Source organism: Mytilus trossulus, chromosome 7, assembly GCF_036588685.1.
Source record: "Mytilus trossulus isolate FHL-02 chromosome 7, PNRI_Mtr1.1.1.hap1, whole genome shotgun sequence".
Lineage (NCBI taxonomy): Eukaryota > Metazoa > Mollusca > Bivalvia > Mytilida > Mytilidae > Mytilus > Mytilus trossulus.
In genome coordinates, this window is record NC_086379.1 from 78,505,281 (window position 1) to 78,515,074 (window position 9,794).

Consider the following 9,794-nt stretch of genomic DNA (forward strand, 5'->3'; position numbering starts at 1 on the left):
GCTTTTTCAGTAAACACCATACTTTATAAATCCTTACAAATAACCACTCCTAGTGTTATAAGACTGTCGTTTTCGACATTTAAAATTATCCCCGTAACAACAAGATTCTGAGTGATATTCAAAATTATGTTGACAACATTTACCTTTTCAATATAGAAAATTTACAGATATCTTTTTCATAGGACGATATACAGTTGACTTTGTAAGAAAGTGCTTGTACAAAATACAAATATGCTATTTCATTCAAGTTAGTTGAAAAAGGATATATTCTAAAGGAATCAAAATAAACAAGTAAAAGTATAAAATAGTTTAGCGCTCTTCATCTTTTATATTTGAAATATTTTGGCCACGAGCATCACTGAAGAGACATGTATTGTCGAAATGTGCATCTGGTGCAGGAAAATTGGTAATGTTAATTTTATTACCAATGTTAGTCCAAATATAAAAATTTAATGCATACCAGAATGTGTTACGATATATGGTCAAATTGTAGTTGTATTAAACTTGTCATTTTTGGGCTCTTTATAGCATGGTGTTTGGTGTGAGACAAAGCTCCGTGTTGAAGGCCGTACTTTGGCCTATAACTGTTTGCTTTTTATGTATTGTGTCTTGGATGGAGAGTCGTCTCATTGGAACTCCTATCCTATCTTGTTAATTATGTAAATATAAATGATATTACAACTGATTACAAAATCAATAATGATACCAATAAAAAAATAAATTCAACGATAGTATTCTATTATATTGTTGACTTGGTACTAGTCACCTTTTAGAATAAGTTTACCAGTATCGTATATAAATTACCTGACTCTGTAATGCCCGCGTCACACTGTCCCGATTTTTTACGCCGATGGCAACACGATTATGGAAATTTTCAAAATCGGGACTGATCGTATCCAGATCGGGCTATTCGTAGTGCCATCTTTAACCATCGTAGAAACATCGGCCACTTTTTCTAGCCATCGGGGACAACTTCGGGAAGGGTTCTTAATTTTTTAACATGTTAAAAAATTCCCAAAGGTGCGCTCGATGTTGAGGGTTCGTATTGAGTTCGTATCACCATCCTCACCATCGTAATGTCACCGGGAATGCAACTTTGAATATCGTATTGCATTCGTGTTTCCATCGTTTCCATCGGGCAGTTTTGACATTACGATGTCTACACGAATGAATCACGAAGCTACCCGAAGGTCTTACAATAGCAACACGACTTCGCGAAGACCTCGTAATCCCGTCGTGTTGCCATCGAATAAAAGTACGAAGGCGACAAGATGGAACTACGACGGCAATAAATCCAGCTAAATGTAAGTTAATTTTCGCGCTTAAATAAAGGCAACAGTAGTATACCGCTGTTCAAAACTCATAAATCCATGGACAAAAACAAAATCGGGGTAACAAACCAAAACCGAGCGAAACGCATTAAATATAAGAGGAGAACAACGACACAACACCGAAACGCAACACACACAGAAACGGACAAAGCATCAGACAAAACACCACGAGAATAACAAATATAACATGAAAACCAAATACATGAATTTGGGATAGACAAGTACCGTGCCACGTCTTATCTCAATATCTCAAAAATAAGAGGAAACACAAACGACTCAACGTTAAAATGCAACACACAGAAAAACGAACAATAATATAACAATGACCATCTTCCTGACTTGGTACAGGACACTTTTAAAGGGAAATAAAAGTGGTGGTTTGAACCTGGTTTTATGGCATGCCAAACCTCGAACTTTTAACTTTTAAAGCGTTAACTTTTAAAGCGGAATAAAAGTGGTGGGTTGAACCTGGTTTTATGGCATGCCAAACTTCGCACATTTAAAGTGCCATGCGCGATATGCACTGGTCAGTCTAATACGACAGTTATGAAATACGTTCACAAAACATGGAGCTCATATCATATGATTCTTTGATAACAAAAAAGGCGACAGCGTTGTTATTAATTCAAATGGAACAAGAGCAGCTATTACAGGCTTAGAAAAAAGTAAAATCACAAAAATACTGAACTCAGAGGAAAATCAATTAGGAAAGTCCATAATCACATGGCAAAATCAAATAACAAAACGCATCAAAAATGAATGGACAAGAACTGTCATATTCCTGACTTGGTACAGGCATTTTCAAATGTAGAAAATGGTGGATCAAACCTGGTTCTATAGCGTTAACCCTCTCACTTTAATAACAGTCTCATCAAATTCCGTTATATTTACATGATGCGTTAAATAAACAGTTAATAAAATAGTCAAAATATGGGTACATCAGTCATCATCGTTTAACAATTTTAAAAGGGGACAATTTAACAAAACACAAAAACATCTTCTATCTACGAACACATTAATTGATTTGAGTGTCTGACGTCAGAAAATTTTATACGTCACATAAATTTGTCGTTCAATGTGCATACAAACAGTTATAAAATTTACATAGGCAATGTAATCATACAGGGTTAAAAAATAAAAAGTATGTAAGAATAAATTACAGAAATAGACCGATAGTCAAACTAGTCCAAAAGTTATAGGTAGAATTTATGAGAATCCAAAAATAGTTAATACCACTACGCGATTGAATGATTTTGACGTTTGTGGTTCAACATATATAGTAATTCATAATAGAAATATATCATAATGACATATAATAGACCAATATAACACTGACGGGATCTTTTAAACTACAGAGTCACGTAATAAGAACAAAAGATATACAAAAAGTCGCATATACAAAACAAACCACAAAAAAATGAAAGCCAATACAAATACATTGACGAGATGTATAAGTACCGAGCCATGTCAAACTGATATCACATAAAACCATTCAACAGTTAAAGTAATATTAATAATAGAACAAAGAAAATTGAAAGAACAATAAAACATGTTGTTAAGATGATAAACAACATCAGTACGCAGAATCTATACATCAAGACCATCGTGTATTATTTGAGAAGTTGATACGGAATATTTATCAACAAGGTCTTGATACCTTCCGATGAACTTTTTTAGAAAAAGGACGAGACGTTCTTTGACATATCGCTGGTTCATCAACTTTCTACTCAGACACTGATGACGTTTTACAAAGTCTGAGTAGGAGCTGCAAGCTCTTGAATATCGAATAAGTTGGGAAATATATATCCCATATGCAGGTGAAGTTGGTATATTGCTACTAAGGTGGGGGAAATTTATAATTTCAAAATTAAAATCGTCTCGTTTGTCATAGATTCTGGTACTGAGATGACTGTGTAAGTCAAATTCGAGATATAAGTCTAAAAATGAGGCGGAGGAAGCTGTGTCTGTTGTTTCTTTAATCTCTAGTTCTGGGGGATATATCAATGGAACCCAATCAGAAAAGTTCGGATTGTTTATGGAAAGAACATCATCAATATATCTGAAAGTGAAATTAAATAATCTGGCTTCTTTGATCCTCTTGTTTTTGACAAGTGTCTGGAGAAACTCCGATTCATATGAAAATAAGAAGAGGTCGGCAAGAAGAGGCGCACAGTTTGTTCCCATAGGAATGCCGACAATTTGTTGGAAAAGTCTATCTCCAAACTCAACAAATATGTTGTCGATAAGAAACTCCAGCATGCTGACCACTTGTTCTTCTGTGTAGCATGTTTTACCTTTTTCTTTGTCACTATTAACGAAATATGCCTTATGAAATCCCAAAGTAATAAATTTATATAGTATGCTACCATTTTTATGTTGAAAGGCATTGTGGATAATTTCTTTTAGGCGATTTTTCAATTTTACATGAGAAATGGTGGTATACAGTGTTGAAAAATCAAAAGTTTTGATGGAACTAATTTCAGAAAAAGACCGAGATTTAAAATTGTCTAAATTTAGTAACTGGAAATACCTTTAATATTGTCTTAAGAACCTGCAGGTAAAAAAAATGAGCAACCAATTTCCTGTGTATTATGCCATTTCAAGGAGAAAAAACAAGTCCATTTACATGACTTTGCCTTTGAACGTAAAACATGTCATATCATTACAAGGAGGAACAGTATACCAAATGTGGTTAAAATCTTTGGAAGCATATTGGTTTTAGAGTGTCCACAATGGTGATATTGCCATGTATTACAACAATGTAAATGCATTGTGAGCTGTACACAACGTCTTTTAGACATCGTATGGCCATCGCGCCATCATCGTAATCCATCGTTTAGGTTTCGTTATCCATTGTGAAGACTTCGTGATCCATCATGTAGGCTTCGGATGAGATATATCTTCTTTTTGTCGAGCCTTCGACTTAAGTCGAAAAAGCGAGACTAAGCGATCCTACTTTCCGTCGGCGTCGTCGTCGGCGGCGTCCACAAATATTCACTCTGTGGTTCAAGTTTTTGAAATTTTAATAACTTTCTTAAACTACACTGGATTTCTACCAAACTTGGACAGAAGCTTGTGTATGATCATAAGATAGTATCCAGAAGAAAAGTTGTAAAAATAAAATTCCATTTTTTCCGTATTTTACTTATAAATGGACTTATTTTTTTCTGCGGGGAAACATTACATTCACTCTGTGGTTAAAGTTTTGAGAATTTTAATAACTTTCTTAAACTATCCTTTGTTTGAACCAAACTTGGACAAAAGCTTGTTTATGACCATAAGATAGTATCCAGAAGTAAATTTTGTAAAAAAATAAATCCATTATTTCCGTATTTTACTTTTAAATGGACTTAGTTTTTCTACAGAGAAACATCACATTTACTCTGTGGTTAAAGTTTTTAAAAATTTAATAACTTTCTTAAACTAGCTGGGTTTGTACCAAACTTGGACAGAAGCTTATTTATGATCATAAGATAGTATCCAGAAGTAAATTTTGTTAAAAGATATTTCCATTTTTTCTGTATTTTACTTTTAAAGGGACTTACATTTTCTTCCAGTTAACATAACATACAGTCTGCAGTTTAAGTTTTCAAAACATTAATTAGATTCATTAACTATCCTACATTTTTACCAAACTTGGACAGATGCTTCTTACAATCAAAAGGAATATTTTTATTGGTTTTTTTCCTCCTTTATGTTGAGCCTGCGATTTACAGCAAAAGCAGGCGAGACACTGGGTTCCGCGGAACCCTTACAATTTTTTTATAAATATCCGTCTTCGGTTAACCTTCGTATGTCCATCTTTTGCTATCGTATATAATTTCGGCACCATCATATAAACTTCGTTATTCATCGTACTTGCTTCGGTCACTTTTTGGTATTTTAACGAGATCGGGACCAACTTCGTGCGAACTTACAATTTTCGCATTCGGGTGTCCATCGTATATAAAAATCGGGACAGTGTGAATCGGGCATCAACAATACCTCCGTAAAAATTAGAATGTGTTATCCCGTTGGAAATAAGTTTGCTGCAGGTACACCAAAACTTCCAGCCCAAATCTTTATTACTATGGAAGAATTTAGTAAAAAATGAAAATACTCAATAAAAGGAAGTCCGTGATATAATATAAGCAATCATTATTTATTATGGATTATTTTGATATTTGGTCAGAAACTTTATACTAACACGTCGTTCTTTGCGCTCAATCACTTTATCAATTGCAAATGAGACTGGGAGTAGTAAAATGACAAATAATTGACAACGAAAGTTTCTAATCAAATGACAAAATCAACAGCTCATACACATGAAACAAATGGATAAGAAATGAATTTTTTCGTTGCATATTACCTAAAACTTTATAGTATGGAATTTGATTTTTGATCTGCATTCCCCATTTCCATTCTCAATTTTATCCTTTCTTAAATGAGATCTAAAAACTTGACCCAAAGGATCCGTTTAAAACTTAGTTTTAAAAGTTGTTCAATTGTGAACTGTCCATTTGTATAATCAAAGTCTATCAGCAAATTCATTTCCCCCTTGATATTACATTAAAGAACATTTCTAACTTAAGCTTCCTTCTTACACGGAAGATATCACCAAGTGCAGCTTGTTGCAATTTATGTCGCCATGAGCAATACGACTGTTGCTAACTCCTCTGGAATGCCTAGCTTATCCTCTTTTTTGTTAGGTTACCGTTTCATCAATCATAAGTTTTCTCTGTAGTGATTGGTTGAATGATGTTGAATTTTGTCTTATTGATTTTTTTCGTTATTTTGACTTGACACTTTTAATTTGATGTTGGCTTGTTCTGTATCTTATCTTATAACACTGGAATTATTTTCAAAATGAATGTAAAAGAATAAACTCACCAAAGAGACCAGGATTTCCAATTTTTTACGCCTTTTCGGCTTCACATATTTAAAAAGTAAAAAAGACCGAATAAAGTATGAAGTTGAAGAGCAATGAAAGTACCATTTATCAAAATTTCTGCTTTTCGAGATTTACATTCCAGAGAATCGATCAAACCTAAATATTTGAAAACAAGTGGTATACAAGTTTGAGCTACATTGCTATATTTAAGATAATATGTGTGCATGTGGTTGTGGATTAAGTTTGTAAATGTGATACTTTTATATATTGATTGGTATAAAATGGATTTACTTTACACCCATGCTTTAAACATTTTTTTCTCTCACTTTACTGAAAATTGAATGAAAATTGAATCATTCACAAATAAATACGTCTCTGGACGTGTGCTTAGATTGGCAGAAGTTATAAATATACTCATCATAGATACCAGGACTAAATTTTGTATATTCGCCAGACGAGCGTTTCGTCTACAAAAGACTCATCAGTGACGCTCGATTCCAAAAATGTTATTAAGGCCAAATAAAGTATAAAGCCTTAGTATCTTTAAAAAAATCAACATTTTGTAAACAGTTTATTTATATATATAATCATATCAATGTTAATTCATGTCAGCACATACATAAAGAGCTGACTCAATCTTCACCAGCAGTGGCATCGACCAAGTTGTCGTAAATAAACTCATCATAGATACCAGGACTAAATTTTGTATATACGCCAGACGCATAAAATATATATATAGAATAACAAATCGTGCATATTGCAAATCAACAAAGCAAAAAAAGTATATGTCGTATTAATAATTGACATTTCATCATTGAATTTCAGTTTGTAAAAGATAGAGATAAACTGTAAACAGCAAAATTTTCGATAAAGATATACACAAAAATCAAAATGACCATAACAATCAATTGACCCTTTTAGGAGTAATTTTTTTACAATTATTTTACAATTTTTGTTATCGTTTACAAAGTTCTTCTACTGAAACTACTGAGACAAATTTAACCAAACTTGGCCAAGTCAAAGAAACTAAACAGACTAAAAGATCAGATATACAAGATCAACAAAATAGATATTTGTGTCATGGTTTGTTCTCTTCTGCAGTGCTGGCGAGTGTGCTTTGTTTGATATGCCCATAGAACAAGGTAAGCGACACTCTTGAGAGCCTCTAGTTTTTTTTTATAAAACTAATCACATCTTTTACTTCAAAACAAACAGTTATAGAAGTCGATTTTTAGATAAAATATAAGCTATACAGACGCTGTCTTTATTTTGATGTGAGATTCGAATATTTTGTTTCGAACACGATAGTGAATTGTTATATGGCAAATACAGTGTCATCTAGATGATAACATTATTCTGAACAAATTGTTAAGGTATGGCCTTATTTTCCTGACCTGACATTGAATGTCTGTTTGCTCATATTTTCATTGTATAAAAATCTTATGCGGTTGAAAGCGATATGATCATTTATAGAGTTTAAAGTGTATAGTAATTTTTAAGTTGTGGTCATTAAAAGAGGGACGAAAGATACAAGAGGGACAGTCAAACTCACGAATTAAAAATAAACTGACAACACAATGGCTAAAAATAAAAAGACAAAAAGACAAGTTATAGTACGAAAGACACAACATAGAGAACTAAAGACTAATCAACACAAAAGTCAGTTGTTTTATAGTGATTATGATTTTTATAATGTTACACGTTTTTAGCTTTCATGTGTATTTGTATGGATACATAAAGTTGTCAATATAATGGAATTATATGCAACTGTCACGCAGGTGATAGCTTTAGCTAGTTAATAACACCAGGTTTAATCCTATATTTTTTCATGAAAAATGCCTAGACAAAGTCAGGAAAGTATCGTGAGATGTATTTAAGCTTTTGTTGTTTTACATTTTAAAAAGTACAAATGTACTTTCCGTTTTGAATTTCCCTTGGAGTTTTTTTTTTTGTAATTTAACTTTTTTATGTTGTTAATCACTGTATTGAAGTGGTCATTTTGATCTGAACCTATCTGTATATGACTTTAGAAATGTTGTTACATTAGTCATGGTCATTTTGTAGAAATTCAAACTAACTTTTGAACAGAGATATTACTGGAACTTGTTATATATAAGATCCATTTCCATGCATTTATTAGTTTTTGATCGATCTAAATGATATGTGAAAAAAAAACTTTACAATGTATAGTTACTAATCATGAGTCATTATCTGTATTTAATAGTTGTTAAATCCATGTGTAGAAATGGTCATGTTAACCGGACTGTGATTCATAATGACTTGCAGGTTGTCACTTGATTATAGCATGATCTCAAATGACTACATTCATCATTTGCTTTTATCGGAAATTGAAATGACTGTCACGGTTATTTTATATTTGTTTACGTACAGAGGTGTAAGAATATTTTATTTTGACCATTACGTAAAATTAAAGTACAAACATGATAATATTGATACGAACGAAATATGAAATAAAATTACCTGACGTAATGTTGTGACACAATATAGCTGCATTGGTCCATGTGCTCTCTTAAAATTGCACAATTATTGGTTTCAGGGATATCATTAAACTAATGATAAAATTTATGACTTGCAGAAAGTTTATACATTGACATTATCTGTTTAGTGTTATTATATATCAGCTGTATTTGTACGAGGCTAGCTATGAGAAACAAGGTGTATGCGAGCTTTAAGCGAACTATTACGCCTGTTTCGAGCAGATATTCAAAGACACTAAACAGTTTAATTCTGTTTATTATTTGTGTTTTGAAAGACACAAAAACACAAGTTTTGCATTTATTTCCGATTTGAAATCCCTAGAGGCCTATGTAGTAATACGATACCAGTAATCACACATTCAGCTAAAGACGGGTTCTCAAAAAAGACTCTCGAATGGTCAAGAATAATACATCGCTCAAGGTGAATAATTATCTAATTTAACAGAACATTTAATTTCAACGGTAAAAACAAATAACAAAACATTGTCCAATTCGAAACAGGAGTGTATGAGTTGTCCTATGCTTCAGACTCGACATTCACTAAATATGCATGCTGAAATTGACATGGTTGTTTTTGTTACACAATCATACACATTCAAGTTTTGAAATCGATAGTTGTCATCGTAGAAAAGACTGCTGTTCATGTGTGTTTGTTATAAAAAAATTGGTGTGGTTTTTATTGGTCTAAAGAAATGTTTGAAAGCAAACAGAACGTATAAAAGTAATCGTGAATTCTCAATTGAGACGTCATAAGAATGCGACTTCAATACACGTTCTGATGTCACGCAGGTTCATACAACACTCAGTCTGACAGTGGGCGTAGGCACCGAGCTTTTAAGCGATATCTATATAGTATACAGATACAGCATAGCGATATATGTAGGGCTGTATCTGAATAGTAGAACACCATATTGCAGGATAAATCATTTTAATCATCTGCTGCCAACTTTTCACATTTTATTTGACCTTAAATTAAGAAGAAACAAAGAATAACTATCTTATATTAGACACTAGCATATCTTTTGATAAGATTTATGATTATAATACTATGTATTTAAAATAAAAGATGCAGTATGGTTGTCAATGACACAACTC